Raw genomic sequence first — 9,222 nt, 5'->3', positions numbered from 1 at the left:
TCTCTCTCTCTCTCTCTCTCTCTCTCTCTCTCTCTCTCTCTCTCACTGTGTGCACCCACGCTGAATGTGTGCCAGCGCAACTGCAGCGCCAGCCCTCTTCTTCTTCTGCTGCTGGAAACCTAAATCTAGTGTTTTATCGCAAAGATGGAGGTGGCGGAGGAGAGAAAAGCGTATCTCCTTACTGTGGATGAGGACCACTGAAAAGGGCCAGAGAGAGCGCGAGAGGGAAGGAGAGAGAGAGAGAGAAAGAGAGAGAGAGAGAGAGAGAGAGAACGAGAAGAGGGAGGGGAGGGGGGGGGGGGGGGGGGACGTTTATCAAACTTGGTCTGACGTTGAATTATAATAAGAGCAGCCTCACGTCTTCCTCCTCACGTCACTGCAGAGTTGGTGTGTGAGGCGGTGCAGCCTTTGCTGGGTTTTGCGTGTGTGTGTGTGTGTGTGTGTGGTGCAAAGGCAGAGCAGCACACGCCAGCATCCTCTTAGTATGGACCGATAGTACACTGCTGACTTGTGAGTGAGTGTGTGTGTGTGTGTGTGTGCGTGTGTGTGTGTGTATACTGGCCCTGTAGGTCTCTATATATTTTTTCTTCTCAAATACATCTCGTCTCCCTCCCTGTTGTGATCAGATGTGTATCGCCGCACTCTTGTGGCGGTATAGTCCTGCACACCAGCAGCACAATCTTAGGCCGTCCCCTGCAGGTGTTTGAGGGCAGAGAGTGGGAGCTAATGAACTGATTTATCCCTGTTTAAACTCTGGTTGCCAAGTGTCCTGCCTAATGCTATATTAGAATCTTAATTGACTTACTTTTGTTGAACTACTCCGAGAACCATGATGATGTAGTGGTGTGTTTCTCAGTGGTAAAAAATAGTGGCATAAAATAGTTTTTCTCAGCTATACATGCAGCAAATAATCTACGACTTACTTCATCATTGAGATATAGGAGTATAGGTCCATTTCTTCCACTGACAAACTGGAAACAGAAGCTACTTTCTGTGGTAAAGGATCAGTGCAGTACATGTGATTTTCACTGTCTGCCAATTTACATACATTCAGGCACTGTGTCGTATTGTCGTCAGTCTGAAGGAAGTATTCTTTAAGCCAGCAGGACCCTGACTCACAAAAGACAAAACATGATGAGATGCCTGAATATATCATTAATTATCATACGATTAGTTGTTTGTCTTTAACAATTGGCTCAATCTGAGAGACAGTAGAGAGTCTACAAGGGCGGGATCACGTGCAGATGGATGTTTACAGCGAGTAGAGACTTAAACTGTTTGTGGTTTAACATGATCCATCCGATTATTAAACCATGAACATGACAAGGAAGTTGTGCTCCGCCATGGCAGTCATGACTTGCACGAGCGTAATTGGAAATCACAAACCTCAGCCGCAGTCATCTCCATCGCCTAACGAGTTGATTGCCAGGCAATCTGTAGTCTTAAAACTTAACAATGTCAGCGAACCGGCAGCTAATCTCAAACATGCTACTAAAGCAGGTCTGCCTGGTTTGGCTCTTTACTGCTTCTCATTTAGAAGGCTGCAGTTATGTTTACTTCTGTCTAGATCAATATAGATGGTAATGTCAGCAGCCTGTGCTAAAGACTGCATGTAGGGTTTTACCAAACCACACCGCTAGAGTGGCTTTACAGCTGATTTTCAGTTTTTGACATTTCATAGTGCTTTTTATGTGTAATTTAAAGCATTTTCTGTGCATCACGCTGCAGTACTGTACAATAATGTGATTTAAAAAGTTGTTGAACTCCATTTTCTTGAGGACGACCACTCTTCTGCCTGCAGTTCATTCTCTTTAATCATTTATCTATTTCAAGACATTAAAGTTAAATCACTTGACTCCCTTCACTATTGCTTACTCACTGTGGACGACTCTTACATCCCATTAGATTAACTGAGCAATACTCTATCAATTATGCTCACAAAGCGAGATTTGTTGGAACAAGAGTGTATGTGTGTATTATATATATATACAGTATATATATACACAATATATGTGTGCTGGAGTGGTAGAAATCATTGCAGCTTCCTATTTAGGCTGCTGAAAAGCCAGCACAGCAGAACAGATACATAGTATGTGCTTATTGATCTGGATGTGATTTGATGCTTGGCATACAACTCTCATCTTTCACAGGACACAGCGAGTAGTAACAACTGCACTATTATTAAGTTAAATTCCACGAGTGAAAACAATGTCTGGTTGGTATGACCTTTTCGCAGACATACACCGCTGTTTGTATGTCGGTTGTGGGTACGATCTCCCCGCCACTTGAAGAATGATCCAATCTGTTTCAGTCTGCTTAAATATGAACTCTGATTGTTTTTAATGAAATCAATGCAAAACACAAGATGTGTCGGTATAGCAGAAAGTGCAGCCAGCAGTAAACTGCTCTGTAGCAAGTTCCCCATGCTGTTGAACCAGATAAGGATTATACGGAAATGATCGGTGTGGTGAGAGGGGCTAAAACTTGTTTCACAATAAATGCAAAAAGAGTTTCTTTAAACCCCTCTTTTGACTTCGAAAAATAAAAACGCAACAACCTCACTACAACCTGCTAAATGTCCAACATTAAACCTAAATATCTTCGTGGAACATCTCATTAAACCCTGAAACAGAGACAGAACTGTTGTCCTCTACATATGGAAACACTTTGATCAACCGTGGCACAAGTCATAGTTAAAGCTAATAACAAAAGGAATACTAAAAGTTAGGACGACGGGAGTAGTCTCCCCAGCTACCCCCAAAAAAGTCAGACTCAGGGCCTGTGTGCACTTAGAGTCTTTTTCTGCCAGAGCCGGGGAGCTCATCATCCCAGCGTTCCATCAAAAAAGTGCCATGAGAACTTTTTGTTATGTTTCTAGACAACAATATCGTGGCAACAAAACACCACTCTAACCACCGACTAGCATCACCCCTTTTGCTTGTTGTTATTTGGTCTACTATCTATTTGTTTGACAATGTTTTTTTCACCATCAGCACCAACTGGAGAAGTCTAAATGAGCTTGTCTCCGCTAAATCTGACAGCCGTAACAGCAGAGCAAGGACGGGTGATCCGTCAGAGACGAGTACGGGGAAGAACGCACACGCTCACAAACACTCTGTTGTTGTGTGCCCGGCCCATCCGCTGCCACAAATGGTCTTATGGTCTTATGGTCTTTGTTATGATAGTGTCTTATGGCATATAAAGCTCATGATAGACAGACACGGCCAAAACAAGCTTCTCCTCAATTTTCTTCAATAACGTCAGCAGCATTTTTCAGCTTGAAGTGCTCAGAAGGGCTGCACAATAAAATGGTGCAGCGTCTTTTCTCTATAGGCTACAGCACACACTCGCTCATCATTGGAAACAATTAAAAGAAAACGCTGGTGCTCAGAAGAAAAAAAACCCGCTAACTTACCTTCAACCAAAACAAAAATAACAATACCCCCGATCATGAACATGTGTCACAGTCTGACACAAGCACATTTCTCGGCAGGGAAAGTAACCTAAAGGGAGAAATCACTAAACGTGTTCAGAATGAAGATTATTTAATTGCCTTTTTTTTTTTATTATACCTTCCTTAATGAGTTGGTTTGATGGTACAGCATTTCAGTAAGTGCTAGATAAGTCTTTAGGAGAGCATTCAGGTTACTGTCGCACTGCCTCCTCAGCTCACCTTGGGCATGCTTCCCACTCTCCATCGTGGCAAATGAGATCTGCTCGGGGAGTCTCTCACTCTCTGATACACAGCCTCTTTAGCAGGATTCAATTGAGTGTAAATGTCAGCAGGTCGTTCCAGAACTTCATATGGAGTTTAAGTAAAAATGGCATTTATGAGGCATCGACCATATGGTGGGTGCAATTAATAGCATGGTGTTGTTCTGGCACTAGTCCAAGAGGCTAACCATGTGAGCAATGTGATGACAAGCCACAAACCCCTGCACTGCTATAAGCGAATCTTAGGTTGGATTTAAAGTAGAATAATGTGTCTACTGTGACACCAACCACCGATATCACAGAACAAACCTGTTCAATCACTTGTCAATCTATCAACGTCTGTGAACTTAACCTTGTTTTATATATAGCGATGGCTTGTTATAACCCACGGAATTATGCACACCAGTTGTCGGCCTCAGGGAGCAGAATGGCCTAAATACAGACAGTGTAACACGTAGCACTGCTAACAGAGAGCACAAAGTTACCATCAGACACATCAGACATCCACTGTAATTAAGTTATCAAAAAGACAACTGATTGGAACTCGGTTGTAATTATTCTTTAAAAGTCAGTGTGAACGTTCCTCAAACAGATGGCAACATAAAAATGAAAACCTATCAGGCTCAAGTGTCTGTATCTCTACATTTCATCATTTCTGAAGCATTTAGCAAAGCTATAGGTGTGTATTTTCTGCTCCTTTTGTCTAACAGTTCATTAATTCATCTAATTAGCGCTTCAGGGATTGGAGCTCCCCCTGTTTGTTTAGTAAAAGTCCCTGCTTTAGTGTCATTACTCAGAGCTGGAACCTGTGAAATTGGATGTGGATCTTTGCAGCAACATGCGCAGCTCTGCATTTCACATTTAAGACGACATTAGGGCCAAAGCCTGCCGGGAGAATTGAAAAGTGCACAGCAGAAGTGCTTTGATGCATGCGCCGCCTCATTTTCCCGGGGCAGATAACGTAAATGAGGGTTGGCATTGGATAATTAAAGATGAGAGCTCCAGTTGTAAACAATGTCTTGAAAACCAAACAGTGAACTGTGTAAGTAGAGGCATTATTTATTCTTGGTCAGGGATCAAGAGGGAGCAAATACAATCTAATAAAGTGGGATGTACGTGTTGATCTACTGGATGCTCAGCAGATCAGACTGCAGCATACTTTGCGATCACAGTTTTCATTGGCCCACTATTATACAAAGAGAGATGACCTGAGGAAATAGTGTTCAGTGGATTAATTAGGATTAATAATACATGAGCCAGAGCCAAAACCAAAACCATGGACAGTATGCAACATGCCTGCAAAGCGGCTCCCAAGAGAGATTTTACGTGTAGCTCAACAATAAAGCAATGCGATGAAATAATGATATCGTACTTTATGTTATGGTTCCCAAGGTCAGGGGCCAGGCTGCAATAAGAAGTCTTAAGCTCCCCAGAAAGGTCAGGAGATTAAAAAAAAAAAAGAAGCAGGCTGAGTGCTATAAAAATGCGCGATAAAACCTTTCATGTTTCAGGCTTCCTGTAAATTGCTCATATTTATGGCTCAACATAGAGTTTCAGTTACAGTGAGTGCGCCGGGCCTCACAACATCTTACAGCACATCATCATTTTATCGCTCTTCTCTTGGAGATTGTCCGTTTGATCTTCACCGTTCAATATCTTATTTAATGATATACGTTTTCCTTCTCATCATGAGAGGCAGTTCTGATACCGTTATACAGTGGGTACGGAAAGTATTCAGAACCCTTTACATGTTTCACTCTTTGTTTCATTGCAGCTATTTGCTGAAATCAAAAAAGTTCATTTTATTTCTCATTAATGTACACTCAGCAACCCATCTTGACAGAAAAAAACAGAAATGTAGAAATTTTTGCAAATTTATTAAAAAAGAAAAACTGAAATATCACATGGTCATAAGTATTCAGACCCTTTGCTCAGTATTGAGTAGAAGCACCCTTTTGAGCTAGTACAGCCATGAGTCTTCTTGGGAATGATGCAACAAGTTTTTCACACCTGGATTTGGGGATCCTCTGCCATTCTTCCTTGCAGATCCTCTCCAGTTCCGTCAGGTTGGATGGTGAACGTTGGTGGACAGCCATTTTACCCACTGTATATAAATGTGCAAAATAAATGTGTTCATGAGCGGAACAGAGCAAACGCAGGGCTCCAGAGTGCGACTAATCATTAGCATTGGTCGCAGTGGGGCGCCTGACATTTAGCAGGTCTGTCCCTGCGTGTGTTTCTGTTTGTGAAACCGCGCCCTGTAGCACTACTCCTCCTAGAGCAACATCACAACCTTAAAACGTACCGGTAATTCAAAATTAAATTAACTATTGATTGGGGGGGTTTTTTATCAAGAAATATCCTGCAATGCCCGTTACACTTGTCCCCAGCCTAAAAGGCCCAGCCCGGAATTATCAGAGGCATCATCGTCAGAGGTAAAGGCTCCCCCACCTGTCTCCCCTGTGCACAGTAAGATGCCTAATCCTGACCAGGGGCGCTTGGTCCTTTCAAGTGGATAGGGGGAGCAAAAAGACACTGTACATTTAATAACAGACAACTTTACTGCTAATTTCTTCTCTACTTCCATATTCAACTGCTGTCTGCTCTGAGTTCATCCACCATCACACACTCTCTCCACCATACAGCTGCTAAGCATATAGTAGCCTTGACTATATTCACATGGTAAAGTGGACCAGGTCCAACATCTTCAGCGGAGATGGCCTGATCTGACTCCTAAACATGTATATGAACCTGTATTCCTGTTTACTATCATTTAGTTACATAATACACTTAAAAAGTATTGTTGTAGCGCCAAAAGGTGCAGTGAAAAAACTTGGGTTGCACCTAAATAATGTGCTGCTGCCCCTAAATGAAAAAGTTAGGCGCATTAGTGCAGCTAATGTTAAGTTAGTGTGGAGTCCTGAAATATCTTTTAGAAAGTGCAAGCTGACAAACCACGTGTGATAATGATGTGTCCAGAACCAGTGACACCAGTGTTACAGTGTTGAGTACAGAGGCTGCTGCTGGCAGAAGGAAGCCAACGTATAATATTTCTGTGGAGCAGCAGGGTGCAGATGTGTCCTACCATGACTCCAGTTTTAGCTGGCAGCTCGGGGCAATCGGTCCATTACAGCGTGTCCACAGCAGCAGACGATGTCTCTGTGTTTGTCCTTCAAGTGATAAATACAGAACCTCCTATAGATGGGTACCTGTGAATATAATGAATGTATAAATGATTGTACTGTCTGTTTCTTATCTTTTCCTTTTTTTCAGTTCTCTAGATCTCAGCTCTCTTGAGATAGAGGTAATAATAATAATACATTTTATTTGTATAGTGCTTTATTAAAAAGCACTCAAAGACACTTTACATGGTAAAAACAGAAACAATAAAAGCAATTATAATAAGAACAAAATAGATGACATAACAGTAAAGAACAACGTGAAAAAAGAAACATACATAACTGACTTTACAGGTTAAAAGCAGATTTAAATAGATAGACATCACTTTATATTCGGGGTTTACAAGATCTTCTAACACAACTTTACAAAACTTTTTCCTTTGAGGTTGTTTTCATTTCTTTTCCATTTTCTGTTGGTTTAGAAGACCAACTTTGGCAAGGATTGCATGTGTTAAATGGGCAATTTTGGTCAGAAAGAGACAAATCTGTGACTTATATAATTAATTGTTCATGTATCACTGCATACCTAAGAGTTTCTCTGTGTGACTATACACTCCTGGGGAAAAAATTGTGTGACAATTAAATCTTTAGCCGAGCTAGCGGCTCTGTGAGGCTGTGAAGCTAAATGTGGATGTCAGCGTGCTAACACGCTCACAATGGCAATACTAACGAGCTGATGTCTAGCAGGTGTAATGTTTATCATGAGTGCTAATGAGCACATGTATAGGTGTATATGCCTTCATAAAGTATTCAAGCCACATTTCGCTTTGCTGCATTCTTAAGTGTTGAAGCTTATTCAAACTGTGAATCTGTATACATACTGTATCTTGTATACACACTATTTAGGAGAATAAAAATGGGAGCTCTGCCATGGAAGCACTTATAGATAATTAACAGGATTTTAAAATCAATTTGAAATGTGCAGAGAGACAGCGTTGAGAGGCTTTAATTAAAAAAAAAGTCTTCGTAAGGAGACTTTGCTTGGAGGCTGATGGCAGAATTTCAAGCAAACTGAAGAGGAATTTAAAGGTGACGGTGCTACGCAAGTAGAAAGTGCATCAAAATAATCTAAACAGGCTGTGACAAAAGCATGAGCAGGAATGAGGAAATAAATAACTCTAATAAGATGTTGACTGAAGACGTGGCATGACTCACGAGATACTGTAGCCGATCACTCCCCAGCCATCGTCACCAAACTGGAGCAAATCTGCAACGAATAATGGGGCAAAATCATAAACTGCAAATGCACAAAGCTGACCCAGACTCAAGACTACACTCAGAGCTCATGCTCATTAAAAAAGCAATTCACAACTGAACATGTATCTGACTGAGATACTGTACTTCTGTATTACTTTTCAATTAAAGGCCAAAACTGTGATGAGCCAGGAAGGACCCATCAGCGACTGCATTCATGCCAAGTCAGAAGCTGATCTTGCTCTCCAACGCAGTGGGAATATTGGCTGCCACTAACAATTATTTTCACTATCGAATAATCTGCTGATTATCTTTTCAAATTTTTTTTTTTTATTATAATTTTCAACAGCCCAAGGTGACATGAGTCCAAAACCCCAAAGTTTTCATGCACGGAGGACGTGTGAGCATCAAATCCTCACATTTGAGAAGCTGGAACGAGCAAAAGTTTTTGCTTGAAATCAATTTTTTACATGACTATTTAACAACCAAATCGAATAATTGACTAATTTATTTTGAAAAGAAAAGTCATTTTCTTTCCGCTCTCTGTAACAACACAAGCTTTCTCTCCTAAGCAGTTGTCCCAGTGATGCTTGGGGAGTATGATGTCCTAGATTTATATTTGTTCTACGTTTGCTGCAAACTTTAAATCTCCACTCCCTTAAAACCACTCGCAAAGTATATAAATACTGATGCAGACAACACAATCTGTTACGATCTACTGCCAAGTTTATGCTTCACTCCCTAAAAGATCCTACTGCAGCTTCACATAACCCAGTTTAATGCTACCTGTTATGATGTATATGAGTCTGTCTCAAGGGCCACTGGGAGTAAAATGTATTTAGCTTTTTACTCGAAAACCTGCGTACGCTATGAATAGTTTTTCAATGAGATAATCTCATTAAAAAAAAGATGTAAAATCACTTTTGATGAGTTTATCTTCCATCTTATTTCCTAATACCTATTATTATAGTGTATCTGTTGAACAACGGGAAGCTAAATGCAATGTTTTTATGTAGAGGAATAAATTACAGCGCTTTGTAATCATCGGGCTCATTTCTTTAAGTCAAAAAGTTGAAAGGTGTTTATTGTTTGCAGATGGCAGAATTGATTCCGGCAAACTGCTATTTCCTTTCTT

General features: G+C 41.0%; 1 protein-coding gene across 1 annotated transcript in view; it reads right to left on the bottom strand.

The window, feature by feature from the left end:
- The window catches only part of gria3a (glutamate receptor, ionotropic, AMPA 3a), a 61,053-nt gene extending 60,992 nt beyond the window's left edge, over positions 1–61 (bottom strand). Inside the window, exon 1 of the mRNA XM_031857137.1 lies at positions 45–61. The gene's annotated coding sequence lies outside the window, so the exon portion shown is untranslated. The remainder of the gene's footprint in view (positions 1–44) is intronic.
- Between the last annotated feature and the right edge of the window lie 9,161 nt (positions 62–9,222).

Source organism: Anarrhichthys ocellatus, unplaced genomic scaffold (genome assembly GCF_004355925.1).
Source record: "Anarrhichthys ocellatus isolate YVR2014 unplaced genomic scaffold, GSC_Weel_1.0 scaffold18, whole genome shotgun sequence".
In the NCBI taxonomy this organism is placed as follows: domain Eukaryota; kingdom Metazoa; phylum Chordata; class Actinopteri; order Perciformes; family Anarhichadidae; genus Anarrhichthys; species Anarrhichthys ocellatus.
This window is presented reverse-complemented; position numbering and strand designations above follow the sequence as displayed.